The sequence below is a fragment of the Lethenteron reissneri genome, chromosome 21, assembly GCF_015708825.2.
Source record: "Lethenteron reissneri isolate LAM-NWPU_2019-01 chromosome 21, ASM1570882v1, whole genome shotgun sequence".
NCBI classification, from domain to species: domain Eukaryota; kingdom Metazoa; phylum Chordata; class Hyperoartia; order Petromyzontiformes; family Petromyzontidae; genus Lethenteron; species Lethenteron reissneri.
Genome location: NC_083799.1, coordinates 788,070 through 803,524, shown reverse-complemented (window position 1 = coordinate 803,524; position 15,455 = coordinate 788,070). Strand labels below are relative to the sequence as shown.

General features: G+C 49.2%; 1 protein-coding gene across 1 annotated transcript in view; it reads left to right on the top strand.

Moving 5' to 3' along the window:
* The window catches only part of LOC133344998 (inactive dipeptidyl peptidase 10-like), a 543,079-nt gene that overhangs the window by 38,826 nt on the left and 488,798 nt on the right, over positions 1–15,455 (top strand). The window lies entirely within an intron of this gene.

Here is a 15,455-nt window from a genome sequence, read left to right as displayed (position 1 = left end):
TGCGTGAGCAAGCACGGTCCCCTGTGGGACCACCACCGTCTGCGAGCCCACATTGAGGACCGCGATGAAGGGTTCACCGTCCCCTCTTACTATGGTCTGGGCCGGAAGTAAATGAGGTCCACTAACCCCGGCCCTAGACGGCCCCAGCAGAACCCCTTGGGCCCCAACACCCTTAGCGAAGGGCCGCCGAAGTTTCAAGGGAATCAACATTTGCGCCCCCGGAGGGACGCGCACCGTTCTCTCTACGAATGCCGGCACCGTCGCGAACGCCGTCCGAGTCGTAACAGGCGATGGCAGAAACGCCATGCGTCTGCCCGACGGGAGCTCAATACATCCCTGGTCGATCAATATCCTAATCGGCATTTTGGCCAGGAAGTCCGTCCCCAGCAGGCACGGAACCGCCAGCGAGGAGGAAACAAAAATCGGCCCAGACAATTTAATTTCCCCAATACAAATTTGGGCACGAATTTGTCCGATGATGCCAAGTGAGCCCCCGTTAGCCGCATAGAATGGTACGTTAACAGGCATCAAAGGACGACTCCGGACAGGGAGAATATTGTAAATCAACTCCGAAATAATGGTCGCCGATGCTCCCGTATCGACCAGGATGCGCACTTCAACCCCGTCGATGTGCCCGACAACGGCCGACGACCCCGACGATGCGGCTACCACACGATCGGCCAGCACGGACCACTGGCCGGGTTCGATATGAGTACCCGGGGTGGTGCGTGATGGTGCGATGGTGCGCGATATCGGCCCCCCTCTCGTTGCGGTGTTTGAGTGCGTGACGGGTGTGTGCGTGGGCCAAACATGTGGGGTGCCGCGACTCGCCGGGTTATGATGGTGGAGCTTGTGATGAGGCCCGTCGTCCCGTTGAGGTGTCGTCCCGCGCTGTCGAGGAGCGCGGCACCCCGAGGCGACGTGGCCCCGGACGCCGCAGTTGAAACACCGCGGGAGCGCCGTTGGAGGAGACGGACGGTTGAAACGGCCCGGCCCGTCCCGGCCCGACCGTGCTCCTGTCGCCTGTTGCGGTCGGTGGTCGACGGCGTAGAGGTCCTCCGTCGGAATGGTGGCTGCAGCCACCGCACGCCCCGCCGATGCCCTGCTGGCTTTCCGCCGCAGTGACAGGAGGTTGGCGTGGAGGAGCCGCGCCGCCTGGAGCGATGTCATCTCCTCGTCCTCCCGGGCGACGACCGCGATGTCAAGGTCGTCTGCCAGGAGGAGGATCTTCTCCGTGACCATCGCGTCCACGCCGTCGTCGTCCATACGAGGGAAGGCCGACTTAGCCATCGCCAGGAGGCTTGTCCGATATGCTAGGGGCGACTCCTTCTCACCCCGCTTGCGGTCGTAAAATTGCTGTCGGCATTCAGCCGATGGTCCATAGACCCCGCCCAGCAGCTGTAGTGCCATCGGTAACGTAGACCGCTTCTCTCTCGGCGCCGATGTGAGGGCGGCGAGCGCGTCGCCGTCGAGGAGCGCCGGCAGCGCGCAGAGAGCCTCCTCATCGGACCATTTCGCCATCTCCTGATGGGCAAGGAAACGTCGGCGAAAACCGGCCCAGTCCCCCTCCGCGCCGATGAACTCCTTCAGCGGGGGCAGTCTCTGATGAAGCGCAGCGGTCGTTGTGGACTCCCGCAGGCTGATGTCACCACCACTCGGCTGTGCGTCGGTGCGAACGGCCGATGGGATCGCCTGTCGCGCTTGTGATGACGTTGCAGCTTCAGCGACGGCGATGTCGGAGCGGATGTCTAGGCTGGCCACGCCCCGAACAGCTGTAGCGTCGATGGCGGGAATTTCAAATTCGGACTGCTCCGAAATGGCGGGAAGGCGCCCTGGTCGTTGGCTCGCCTCGCCCCGTGTTGGATCACTGGCCCCTAGTCGCGTGATGGTCTCCAGCGTGGCGGCAGCGGCATACAGCAGCTCCGCCAGCCTCCCGTGAGCCAGCCGTAACGCGTCTGGCTGCGGCCCCTCTTCATTTCGATGCCCCGGTAAGGAGGCGTCAGGCCCCGGCTGCACCTTGTCTTGTGGAGCCGTCTCGGGCTTGACGATCTCGGCAGTGTCTTCCTCCTGCGGTACTTTGGCCCGCGCTGTTTTCCGCGTGTCCATGTTCGAATTACTTCTGACACCAGTTGAAGTACCGGTGAAGACGCTTGACGCCGAGGTTGAGGCACACGTATATTTATTTCACAATACGACAGTGGGCATATACACACTCGAGGGGGTATCGGCCCCCTCACCCGTATAACTCGGGATACACCCCTAGCTAACTCTGTCCTAGCCCCGAATCCTCCACTAATGGGCTAGGGGAGGCTAACTGGCCCGACACTGGTAAGTCGGGCCCGGTACCCGGAGTTCCAGACCAGCTCTTACAAGAGCACCGGCTCTGGCTTTCGGGACCACGCCGCTGGCTCAGTCCTGTCCGGCCCTGAAAAGGACATCGAACTAGGGGAGTCCAGGGCTCTATCTAAGACGTCTTCAGTCTTCTTCCCTTAGCTTAAAACATAACTGCCGAGCCCTTTGAAACATCCCCTTTTATACCCAACCCCTCCCTGAGGGGTGGGGCCCCGGGGGATCATAACGTTCGAACCAGCCCCCCCCCAGGGTGTCTGGCTCGGACGTCGTAGAGGGCACTTGCTCGTGCACTTACGTAGCCCCGCCCACTGTGTTTGTTTTCCATAGGCTGCCATGCATAACGGGCCCTCTCTTTAACACCCCTACATATGTATAGAAATGTTGAACTTTTTTCACACTGTACGTAGCCAACTGCTAATTGTAGGTGTGGGGTAAGGACAATACCCGGCCACAGTGAGCATTTGTGGCGAGATAGATATGTGAACTGGTAATGGCCCCTCCACTTCACCAACCCAGACTACCAACTTGGGGAAGTATGGTTAGAAAAGCCCCCATGGCCATTATACTTGGTCTACCGGTGGGACAAGCGCGTTGACTTCAGCGTGCGTTGCACCGACTCCTAAACTGCCTGCAGGGGTATTTTTAGTTGTTGCGTGGAATAGGGCTCCACCCATAATTTCACTAAGGTGTTTTATATCATATGTCTACTTTATGGCAAATTGCATGGGCAATTTCTCCAGGAAAGTACCCGGTAGCTTCTGGAATAAAACTGTCAATTCTGTTTACATAGGCAATGCTGCTGACCAACGGGGGATGCCTGTTACATTTAGCAAGAAATACGCAACACAGCAAGGCATGGCTGTTTGGGGGCAGTACAGTATTTATCGTGAAACTACAGTACACACGTAATAATATGTGCATTTCTTGTGCCTGCGCACTCAGTACGTGTATAGCACTTGGTGTGCATAGCAGCGTATCGCTTGTTTTCATGCTGTTTGTCACCGACTAAAATTAACACTGCTCGGGGCTCAACTTCATGAGAGGCCCTAAGCCAGCGGTGCAAATCCTCTTTGGTACGAGTCAGTCTCTCCAGATGATCACTGTCAGTAGTCCGCAAAGTGGTACTCCTTTTACAGGCTGGTAGGCTGTGCCGAACCCCAACTGGGATTTGAACTTGCAACCTTCTGATTGTAAGTTAAGAGTTCCAACCGTAATACTGCAATTCACCTGCATTTGTGATTTGGACTTTTATCTCTGACGCGCATGTCGACCCAACTTACATTTGACAGACGGGCATGACCAAGATGCATGACCTTGTTAAGAGCAGTTCACATCTCCCAAATTAAGGCTGGCAGACCTTTTAATACAAAAAGACCCTACACCAAAAAACAGACGTTCACTGTGTTGAGAAAGGTACGCAATTTAGTTAAAGTTTTAGTCAGTTAATTACTGTAATATGTAGTCAAAATTCGCCTGATGGCCATCTTCCAGCTCTGCAGAGTGATCTGCCAGCTTTGATGGTGGATCAGCAGGATCCTGAGAACCTGCAGAAATTGTGGCCTAAATAGTATTTAGGCAAACTGCAGCTCTTGAAGGCCTGCTTCGTAACGTTATTTATTAATGAATATGTATTCATAATATCAGGACCGTCTCGTATTCACATGCATTGTGGCTATTGAAATGTTGCGTTTTTTTTACAGAATTCCCAAAAAGTGGCTCTTGTTATTTTGGCTTCAGGTCCCTGTGATATTAGGAAACCACTGAAACTATGCACATTTACATCTGGATTCAAAACTAATTGATTTCGACCCGCCTTTTGTGTTTAGTTTGTTGTCCTTTCCCTGCACCTCCGATAAGCATGGTGGCTACGTATGGTGCAAAATAAGTTCAACATACATGAATTCGATAACAGGGTGGCAGAGTTATCGGCGTGTGATAATTGAGATAAGATGTACCTCCCCCCCCACCCTCCCCCCATGGGTGTTATCATTTGTGCGTCTGTGTGCAGTGAATTTTTTGCCTCATGTAACTCAAAATCCCTTCATAAAATGCAACAACACACGACACGGCTGATGATACAAATGTCCACAGCTAATCATTTGTGCACAATAGGGTATAGGTTACATTGTAAAAATACATTACATTAAAATGCTCCTGCTGTACCACGGCATGTGTTCAATATATGAATGTTACCACATCTGTAGCAGGAATCCTGGCATGACGCAGGAGTTGTCAGGTGTTACATTAAGTGAGCTCATTTGATAGCAATGCATGAACATGCGTAAACCCTTAAGGCTTGCAAAAATGTGTATCTGTATATATTATAAAACTTAATTTATTCTGTATCAAAATGTTTGGCCAGTATGTTTGCATGAGTTTTTGCATCCGAGAGGAAACCACAGCACAAGGGAAAAAAACCCACTTGTATGGGAAGGGAGGTGTGGTAACACTCAAAGGTCTGTACAGACAGGCCAAAAAACAGTTTTCAGAATTTCCATCTCCTGCCCATCTGGCATCCCAGCAAGTCTCACAACACATGCCAATCTCTCCATGATCTACCAACCATGCCTCTGAAGTAAACAATTTCAGGTATAGTCCCACCAGACCCGGGCAAAAGCGGTCCCACTGCCACACACGGCAGACACTTACACATGGCCGCATTGGACCAACAGAGTGGTAGCAGCCCATTAACGAGGAAGTGTATTGAATCTCGCTTAATGCAAGTGGTTTCTTCAGGAATTTGTGGTATCTCATTAAAACCAATGTGAGTGTCTTTACCACAAATAAAGCCCGAGTTCTAGCTTGTTAGTTCTGTGACACATATAATTCCCAGATCATCATAAGTCATGATCAATCCACTGCTGGATGAAAGCTTCCCAAAGTTATTGCCATCTGTTGCAGTGCTGTAATGCAACACTGCCTAGCTCCTGCGTACGAGCTGATTTCACCCATCCGTATCATCTCAACGGTGGATGTGCTCTCAGGCGTGATGCAAATGCCAAATGACCAAAAAAGCCATGGTATCCCACATGGAAACAATCTGCTGGCTTCGCATGCAGTCATAAGCTCCAGGGGATTAGATCCCCTTATTATATTAAGGGATCATCTGTAAGCTCAATGTTCAGAGGCATTGAATACAATACATTATGAATCAGGTTGGTTTTTATATACTACTAGCGGTAAGTACCCGGCGTTGCCCGGGCGAAAAAGACAGACACACATCGACTTACACACACGTTTTATGTACATGAGTTTAGTGCAAGAAGCAAGGAACATAAATATTATTTGTCCGCACACAAACATTATGATTGTAATATTTGCAAGGTGATTATTTAAAAAATAGGTTTTTATCAACGTGATTTGACACTAAAAAAAGAATGCAAAACAAGTTATTAAAAAATTATTAGTTGTGAGCACACAAACGAAAATATGTGAATATTTTCAAGGTGATTATAAAATAACAGGTTTCTGTGTACAAGAGTTGAGCGAATAAAACAACGAATAGAAAAATGAGTTGTCTGCACACAAACATTAATAATGTACATTCATTGTGTATTTCGGTAAAGTCACGTAGATAGAAAAATATTGAAAAGTGTAAAAAATATCACACAAAACCATACAACAACAACCGCCATTCGGCACTAAGTGGCGGTGACATCACCACGACGCTTGTGGCAGGCTATGTGCACCTTGAGGCCACGTGAAATGTTGAATGCCTGCTGGCAGGAGGTGACGGGGCAGACCCAGATGCCACAGGTCGACTGACTGAGACGACTGGCTGATGCACCACCTGTGCCCCCTACTGTGCCCCTTACTGTGCCAACTTGCTGTGCTTTAGCCACCCGACGCTCCGCTCGTTGTTGTGAGCGTCACTCTTCCTCCCTCCGTTGTTGGAGGACGATTGTTTCCAACTGGCAGTAGCGTCCTTCACGAGCCTTTCTTACACAGAGGCCGATCATGAGACCACTGGTACCAGTCATCGGCAAGTCCACTCAGCTCCACATCCTCCTGTAGCACATCACTCCATCTAACCGTGCTGCGCCCGTTTAGCCCCCACGATCTGGCCGAACAAAAGCTGTTTAGGCATGCGGTGGCTGGGCATGCGGGCTACATGACCAAGCCAACGCAGCCCTGCCTGCCGGAGGAGCTCACCGATGGGACTTTGTCCAGATCTTTAAAGGATGTGTGAGCTCCTCACACAATCCAGCCTGGTTAGAGCCAGGATGGATCGTAGGCAGGCCAGCATAAATGTTTGTAACCAGTGAAGATGTTCCATTAGGGGTATCGACGTTTCGCATGCGTAGAGAACAGAGGGAATGACTGTGGCTGAGAAGACCTGAAGAATTCGTGCGGAGCGACAGACCAGGTAGCTTCCACACAGCGTTACGCAACTGATGAAAAGACAAAGCCGCTCGACTAATTCGGAGTGAGACCTCTGCTGTTAAACCAGAGCCAGTCATGAGTACACTGCCCAGATATGGCAAACTCTCCACTCTCTCCACAACCGCCCCATCACCAATTGGGAGTTGTGGGGGTGGAGTGTCCGATGGTACAAAATATACGGGGAGGTGCTTAGATTTTGTGGGGCTGATGGCAAGGCCCCACCTCTTAGTGGCAAGCTCCAGGTTCAGCAGCAGCGCCTCCAACTCGTCCTCTGAGTGAGCAGCAATTACCAGATCATCGGCATATATAACATGGTTGAGCAATAGGGAGCCATCCCTTGACCGCACCCGGGCATCGATCAGCCTCCCATTGTATCTGTACCAGATGGAAATTCCTCCGGTACAGCTATTGAAGGCTTCACGAACTACGTGGTAAAAATAGATGTAAAATAATGTGGGAGCCAGAGGACATCCCTGTTGCACCCGAAGGTGTGCAGGGAATGGCTCCGACTCCTGGCCATGTAGTTTTACCCGGGCGGCAAAGAATATGAAATCCTGCAGTCACGAAAGCTGTAAGTTAAGATAAGTAATGTAAAAATAGGAAGGTGATAATTGCGTAAATAGGTGTATTTGAACGTGAGTTGACACAACAAAAAATATTAAAGTAATGGCCAAGTTATGAACAAAAAATATATGTTGTGAGCACACAAACAAAAATAATAGAAAATTTCCAAGGTGATGAATAAAACAACAGTTTTGTACGTACGTGATTGTAGCGTAAGAAGAAAGGAAATTGTACTTACCATAGCCGTGGTGAGGCCTAGTCCCATGCGGAGCCCCCGTCCTGGAGCCAGCAGAGGTGGCACGTTGCCAGGCTGGGGGTTGGGCCGCTACCCCCGCACACCCCCCCAATAATGCTATCTAAGCACAAGCATGGGGCTTACAGCGTGGTACCTGGCAATTTTTTTTCACATAAACCCCACCATTTGAGAGCCAAATCCCTCGCAAGCGCGTGAACACACACAGATAGACGGACAGACAGACAACATTTTACTTTTATAGGTTCGATAATATCAATATACAATGTGGATCCTGACCTAAGGGCTAGTGTATTGTCTTGTTGTAATTTACGACCCTGCCATTTGCTTGCATGTGTTTTAATGTTATGGTTGGAAACTGGAATTACGTATTGGCTAGCCTGCAGTAAGCAGCATAATTTATTCCTGTAATTAGGTCATGCGGAGGATGACAGTGCGTTTTGGGAGACATATACAATGGGCAGAGGCAATGATACTAATGTAAACGCTTTACTTTAGTTGCCAATAACTTTATATTATTTGTCCACATGTTGCTGTCATAACATTGCATGAAAGTCATGTTTGACTGTTGTTAAAGTATACACATTTTATTTGTCATTGGCGAACGCCCAAGAGATAACACCACAGAGATGTGATTTTCGCCAGGAAACAAAACATTATTTGTCATTGAAATAGCATGGTATTAGCACTTAAAGTGACAGAAAACCCACCCCACTGATACAGAGCACTCCACTTGCCACCACGCTCCATATAGCAAAATGTTTGTGATCCATTAGCCATGTGAGCTAACCTACGGGAATTTGTTCCTGTTGGTGCAAACATATGTTTGCGTAAGGAAATGTGCCAATGTGAAATACACGAATAAAACAAATAAATAACATACAATAAGCGCTAGTACTTGGGCCTTGGAGATTCCCAGTGGGAACCAATGTTTGAGCCAGAGCCCTGTTAACTTTGTACATGCTACATATTCCTGTAGTCGTTACACAATTAACATGCACAGGTAGGCGAGACTACGTACAGTGAGGGAAAAAAGTATTTGATCCCCTGCTGATTTTGTACGTTTGCCCACTGACAAAGAAATGATCAGCCTATAATTTTAATGGTAGTGTAATAACACGCTGGAGACGGCTTGTAGAATCGGTCCTTTTATTTCACTTCCTTTGCAGTTCACAAACACTCCTCGCTGCTGGCAGGCAACGGGAAGCGGGCAGACAGTCACCAGAGACCCACCACCACGTGGCACCCGGAGCCCCACTCGCACGTGGCCTCTCCCTCTCTTAGTTCCGTGTCTGACCCCATGTCTCTCCTCTCTCCCCTTATTTAATGCCTGGGTCACGTGGTACACTCCAGCCAATCCTCAATAGCCTGCGCCGAATGTTCCAGATCCCCCATCAACTCCCGGGACCACGCCCCCGACTTGTCTTCCCATTGGCTGAGGCCAAGACCAACGAAACCAATCACCTAGCTGACATCCCGTGATCACGCCGGGGCCATGCTCCCAGGCTCTCCCCCCATTGGCTGTAAAGCGGGACCGGCAAAGCCGATCACCACGTGAATCTGACATAGGCTCTTATTACAGTAGGTTTATTTGAACAGTGAGAGGCAGAATAACTCCAGAAAAAAAATCCAGAAAAACGCATGTCAAAAATGTTATAAATTGATTTGCATTTTAATGAGGGAAATAAGTATTTGACCCCCTCTCAATCAGAAAGATTTCTGGCTCCCAGGTGTCTTTTATACAGGTAACGAGCTGAGATTAGGAGCACACTCTTAAAGGGAGTGCTCCTAATCTCAACTTGTTTCCTGTATAAAAAACACCTGTTCACAGAAGCAATCAATCAGATTCCAAACTCTCCACCATGGCCAAGACCAAAGAGCTCTCCAAGGATGTCAGGGACAAGATTGTCGACCTACACAATGCTGGAATGGGCTACAAGACCATCGCCAAGCAGCTTGGTGAGAAGATGACAACAGTTGGTGCGATTATTCGCAAATGGAAGAAACACAAAAGAACTGTCAATCTCCCTCGGTCTGGGGCTCCATGCAAGATCTCACCTCGTGGAGTTGCAATGATCATGAGAACGGTGAGGAATCAGCCCAGAACTACACGGGAGGATCTTGTCAATGATCTCAAGGCAGCTGGGACCATAGTCACCAAGAAAACAGTTGGTAACACACTACGCCGTGAAGGACTGAAATCCTGCAGCGCCTGCAAGGTCCCCCTGCTCAAGAAAGCACATATACATGGCCGTCTGAAGTTTGCCAATGAACATCTGAATGATTCAGAGGACAACTGGGCGATAGTGTTGTGGTCAGATGAGACCAAAATGGAGCTCTTTGGCATCAACTCAACTCGCTATGTTTGGAGGAGGAGGAATGCTGCCTATGACCACAAGAACACCATCCCCACCGTCAAACATGGAGGTGGAAACATTATGCTTTGGGAGTGTTTTTCTGCTAAGGGGACAGGACAACTTCACCACATCAAAGGGACGATGGACGTGGCCATGCACCGTCAAATCTTGGGTGAGAACCTCCTTCCCTCAGCCAGGGCATTGAAAATGGGTCGTGGATGGGTATTCCAGCATGACAATGACCCAAAACACACGGTTAAGACAACAAAGGAGTGGCTCAAGAAGAAGCACATTAAGCTCCTGGAGTGGCCTAGCCAGTCTCCAGACCTTAATCCCATAGAGAATCTGTGGAGGGAGCTGAAGGTTCGAGTTGCCATACGTCAGCCTCGAAACCTTAATGACTTGGAGAAGATCTGTAAAGAGGAGTGGGACAAAATCCCTCCTGAGATGTGTGCAAACCTGGTGGCCAACTATAAGAAACGTCTGACCTCATTGCCAACAAGGGTTTTGCCACCAAGTACTAAGTCATGTTTTGCAGAGGGGTCAAATACTTATTTCCCTCATTAAAATGCAAATCAATTTATAACATTTTTGACATCCGTTTTTCTGGATTTTGTTGTTGTTATTCTGTCTCTCACTGTTCAAATAAACCTACCATTAAAATAGTAGACTGATAATTTTTTCGTCAGTGGGCAAACATACAAAATCAGCAGGGGATCAAATACTTTTTTTCCCTCACTGTATATATGTGTTTTAAGTGCCTTACAATCATATCGACAATTTCGCCATGAACAGTTTTTCACTCGGAACTCTCACAGTGAGCAGTGTATAGTTACGGAGCACAAATCTTGGAAGATGACTTCAATAGGACTCTTACCCACATTAGACGGAGTACTTTTTATACTTTTTGGTTCTTTTGGTAAAGTCACATAGAAAGAAAAATAAATGAAATAATAGCATACGACGTTTCGATTTCAACACAAGCAATCATCATCAGGTACGAATGAATGAGAAAACCAACCTAGTAAACTTAGAAATGTAATGCAATTGTAACGGGCGTATGTGACGCAGGAGAAGTTGATGGAGGCAACACGTATTTATTACAATTATTCTTAATACAGCAGAGTAACGACTCTAACACTCGAAGAGGTATTGGCCTCTTCACCCAGTCTATTAGAGGAAGTGTTCCCCAGCTAACACTCCCCGTTAACTCCTTACTTCCCTCTATCCCAGACCTTCCCCAAATGTAGGCTAGCTAACCTGGCCCAGCTTCGGCGCAGGTTCCGACCCTCAGCTACACGAGTCTGGCCCTTACAAGGACATCAGACCTCGCTGCTCTGATGTCGCACCACTGGCTTGCCCTGCTCGGCCCTTACAAGGACAGCGAGTTAGGGGAGTTCCAGGTCTAGCTAGCTGGCCTTCAGTCTTCACTGGTTCTTCATCTTGATCTGTACCCAACGACTGCCTCTCGCTCTCTCGCTCTCTGCCTTATATACCAACATGCCCTCGAGGGGCGGGGCTGTGTGGGATCCCAGCCTCCCCCCACACAGCCCCCCAGGGTGGTAACCGTTTGCGGACGTGGATGTAGACACCCCAATGTAACTGCCCGTTTCTCCCCGTTACGTAACACCTCTACAGAATATAACACAGAGAGTCGGCTAACATAACAGTCAACACCATACCTGGTTGATTACGTTATTCCAAAGATTGCTAAATTTGAGAGAGAGACAACACCGACACGGGGACACAGACAGACACATAAGCAGAGAGATAACACAAAGACACACAGAGAGAGACACACAAATAGGCAAATAGTGTTCATCACATCACAATGAAATCCATATGTTTAATACTCTGGGCCAAGTTAGAGGAAAACCCACATACCATAGAGGGTTCTTGTGCAGTCATTGATGAAATAGTTGAAAGCATCAATCATTGCAGGACATTGCAGAGCCATTTAATTGATAGGTGACCGTTGCAGGTTTTGCTGACATACAAAAGGATGGTGTGGTCTCCTCTTGTTGACTCATTACTGATTTGATCTTTGTAATTGCCACTGTCACTCTTTGTACTTATTTTTTCTTCTGCTTCTCTTTACTTTCCTAGATAATATATATTTCCAACCAATTATTGTGGTTGCATTGAGCCTGCGTACTGTGGTCTTGTTTATCTCTGTTTGCGTCATAAAAAATGAAAAAATTGACGGATCGCTGAAAAAGCTTATTCAAGTAAAATGTATTGGTTTAACCAGATGAGAACTCATGTGCTTTGACACCAGCATTAACCTATATCCAATTGCCTTTGACATCATATCTATGAATTATTTACTCTTATTCTTAAAAAAGAGACAGTGATGGAAATGTCTGACCTTTTCAATACCTGTGTAATGTACGACTCCGGAGACAATAAACTGTAGAGGCACCTTATGTATTACTCATAACTTGCACTGTTACACCCGCTAGCACGTAACAAAACACTGGCCGCCTAGCAACGATGGTGTTAACTGACTAGATAGCTAGCAAGCTGACCCATGCCCCAGATCTTCCCCTTGGGTAGGTACACCTGTAATTGCTACTCCTGGTCACCAGTCGGCGCTGCTACACTACATCACCCCCCCCCCCCCCCCCGACCGCTTTAAAAGATAGCCGTCCCGGCTAATATTGAGCAAAAATAAGATTTAGGGCAGAGCAACATCCCACAGATCAACACATAATCATCAGTAGTGCGGAACAATAACACTAATAACACGACGCAAGGGCGAGGGAAGTAAAAAAAAAACACAACCCGTCGCTCGACGAACACGATTCCGACGCATATTCCCTTTTACAACCGCTCACGACTTGAATAATATCCATCATGGGATGGGACATTCGATTAACAGAACTTTACACATTTGGACAGGGTTCTTGACGCCGGTCTCCCGTCTTGGACAGGGTCTTGTGTTCCTTGGGGCTCTGGGGATTCGCACAAAGGGCCTGAAGGGCATGGCCCCTCCCTGGATTCATCAGAAGGACTCGACCGGACACCCACCTGGAGTCCTTCGCCCGAGGTGGCTTCGGGAGGATTCCCAGACGTCAGTGGCTCGGATCCTGCGGGCAGCACAATGCAACTTTTCTGAGGCACAGCTTCCCGGGCCGACCGCCCTGGCTCATCGGAAACATCAGACACTGGCCGTACAGGATTTGGGGATGAACCGTCTATCTGGGGATGAACATTGGGATTCAGGCATGATGGGTGAATAAACCAATGGCGATGTTCCGCCTGTATCCACACACTGTGGTCTTCGAACCTCCACCACCTCAACAGGCCCTCGCCATGGCCGGTGTAATTTTGGGGATGTACCCGGCGGTACCTGCGGGCAGTGCAACCAAGCCCTGTCCCCAACTTTCCATGGAAGCACGTACTCCTGCCGCCCTGCGCTCTTTTCGTTAGCCGCCTGCACTTTGGCGGAGTTCCCTCTAGCCGCTTCGTGTGCCTCAGACAACCGCCCGAACGTGACCTGCATAGGCGTGGGCATGGCAGCCTTCTTTGCTTTCAAGGCCATGCCCAATTGAGCGTCTATGGGAGGTTCGTTCTCTTGCCCATACATAAGATAGAACGGGGGAAATCCCATTGAGGCGTGTGGGGCAATCCTGTAAGCTGCTAGAACTCCCGGGATGTGCAAATCCTAATCCGTCTGTGCCTCATTAACAGCCTGACAGAGCATCGACGTGAAGGTCCTGTGCAGGCATTCAACCATGCCATCCGTTTGAGGATAGTATGGTGAAGTTCTAATCTTTTTGGTGCCCAGAGCATCACACACCTTGCGCAGCAGCTTCGACGAAAATTTGCGCCCTTGATCCGTGAGAAGCTGCTCGGGCGCTCCCTTGTCCATCACGTCACCATGCAATAAAGCGTTGGCAATGGATGCAGACGATTGGTCTGGTAGTGGCCAAGCCATTGGCCACCGGGAAAAATATTTCACACTGACCAGGAGAAATGTATTCCCCTTTTGGGTAGACGGAAACGGCCCCAGAATGTCAAGCGCAACCAATTCATTAATTCAGGACACTGTGAGGGATTGCAATGGTGTCTGAGCCCTTCTCAATGGTGGTTTCCGATGGGCACATTCAGCGCAGCCCTTCACCAGGTGGTACACATCGTTTGACATACCCGGCCAATAAAAATCTCTCTGCAGCGTCTAATGTCTTCCGAACTCCGAGGTGCAACAATTTATATTCGTGCAACACGCGTGTCACTCTACCCTGCAGGGCAGTGGGAACTACTATGCAATGGCGCTGCAGCCTCTCATCCCACCTCATCAAAAGTCCTTCTCGAAGGACTATTTGGGACACTCCCGATGGAGCGAGATTTTCACGATCCGACTCAGCGCGGCGCCATAAGCTCAGCAATAACACGTCTTTCACCTGCAGCCGTCCCCACTCGGTGTGCGTGAGGCCCAACATGCTGTCCTCTAGGGCAACCCCCCTAGGTTGGTACTGCGTTTCTCGATGCCGCCATGACCTGTGGCGACCCAGCTGCTGGTGGTTTACACCGGGCAGCACCCGCTGAGCACGCATATGGCTTACTCGGCGGCAGGCCGGACAGTGCATCTGCATTGCAATCCTGCAGACCTTTTCGGTAAACCACCCTGCATGAGTACTCCTGCAGTATTTCCAGTACTGGAGGGCCGTGTGGTCCGAGCAAACTATAAAGTCCCTGCCATAAAGATATGGCCTATATTGCTGTATGAAATATACCATGGCCAAAAGCTCACTGCGGGGTTTCACAATAGCGCTGCTCCGCGGTGGACAGGACGCGACTACCATACGTGACCACCCTTTCCACGCCGTTCTTTATCTGGGACAAGACAGCGCCTATGCCCATATCACTGACATCCGTATCTAATACGAATGGCAAGGATAAATACGGATAGCCAAGAGGAGGTGCGTTAGCAAGGTGATCACAGTGCAGTGAATGCAGCTTCCTCCTCTTCCCTTCATCGAAACTTTTGGTTTTTAGCGGTCAAAGCATGAAGCGGTTTGGCAATTCTCGCGAATTGAGGAACGAACCGTCAGTAATAGGACGCAAACCCAACAAAACTGCAAACTTCACCCACCGACTTAGGGGTTAGCCAATCATGTACGCACGCTGTTTTGTCTGGATCCTTGGCTATCCCGGAAGCACTGACAATGTGACCCAAATACCGCACAGAGGTTTGTAACAAATGGCATTTCTCTGGTTTTAACTTGAGATTAGCTGCCCATATCCTGACGAACACAACGCACCCACTGCAAATGCTCATAAAAAGTGTGCCCGAACACAATGACGTCGTCTAGATAGATAAGGTACGAGTCCCATTGTAGACCTGCCAAGATCATCTCCATTAGCCTTTGGAACGTGGCTGGCGCTGAATCCAACCCCATAGGAAGGCAGTTAAACTGGAATAGTCCCTGGGGAGTTCAGAATGCGGTCTTCGGTTTAGAATCCTCATCAAGGAGTAGCTGCCAAAACCCTGATATCAAATCAAGAGTCGAGAAAAACCATGCACCTGACAACGCGTCCAG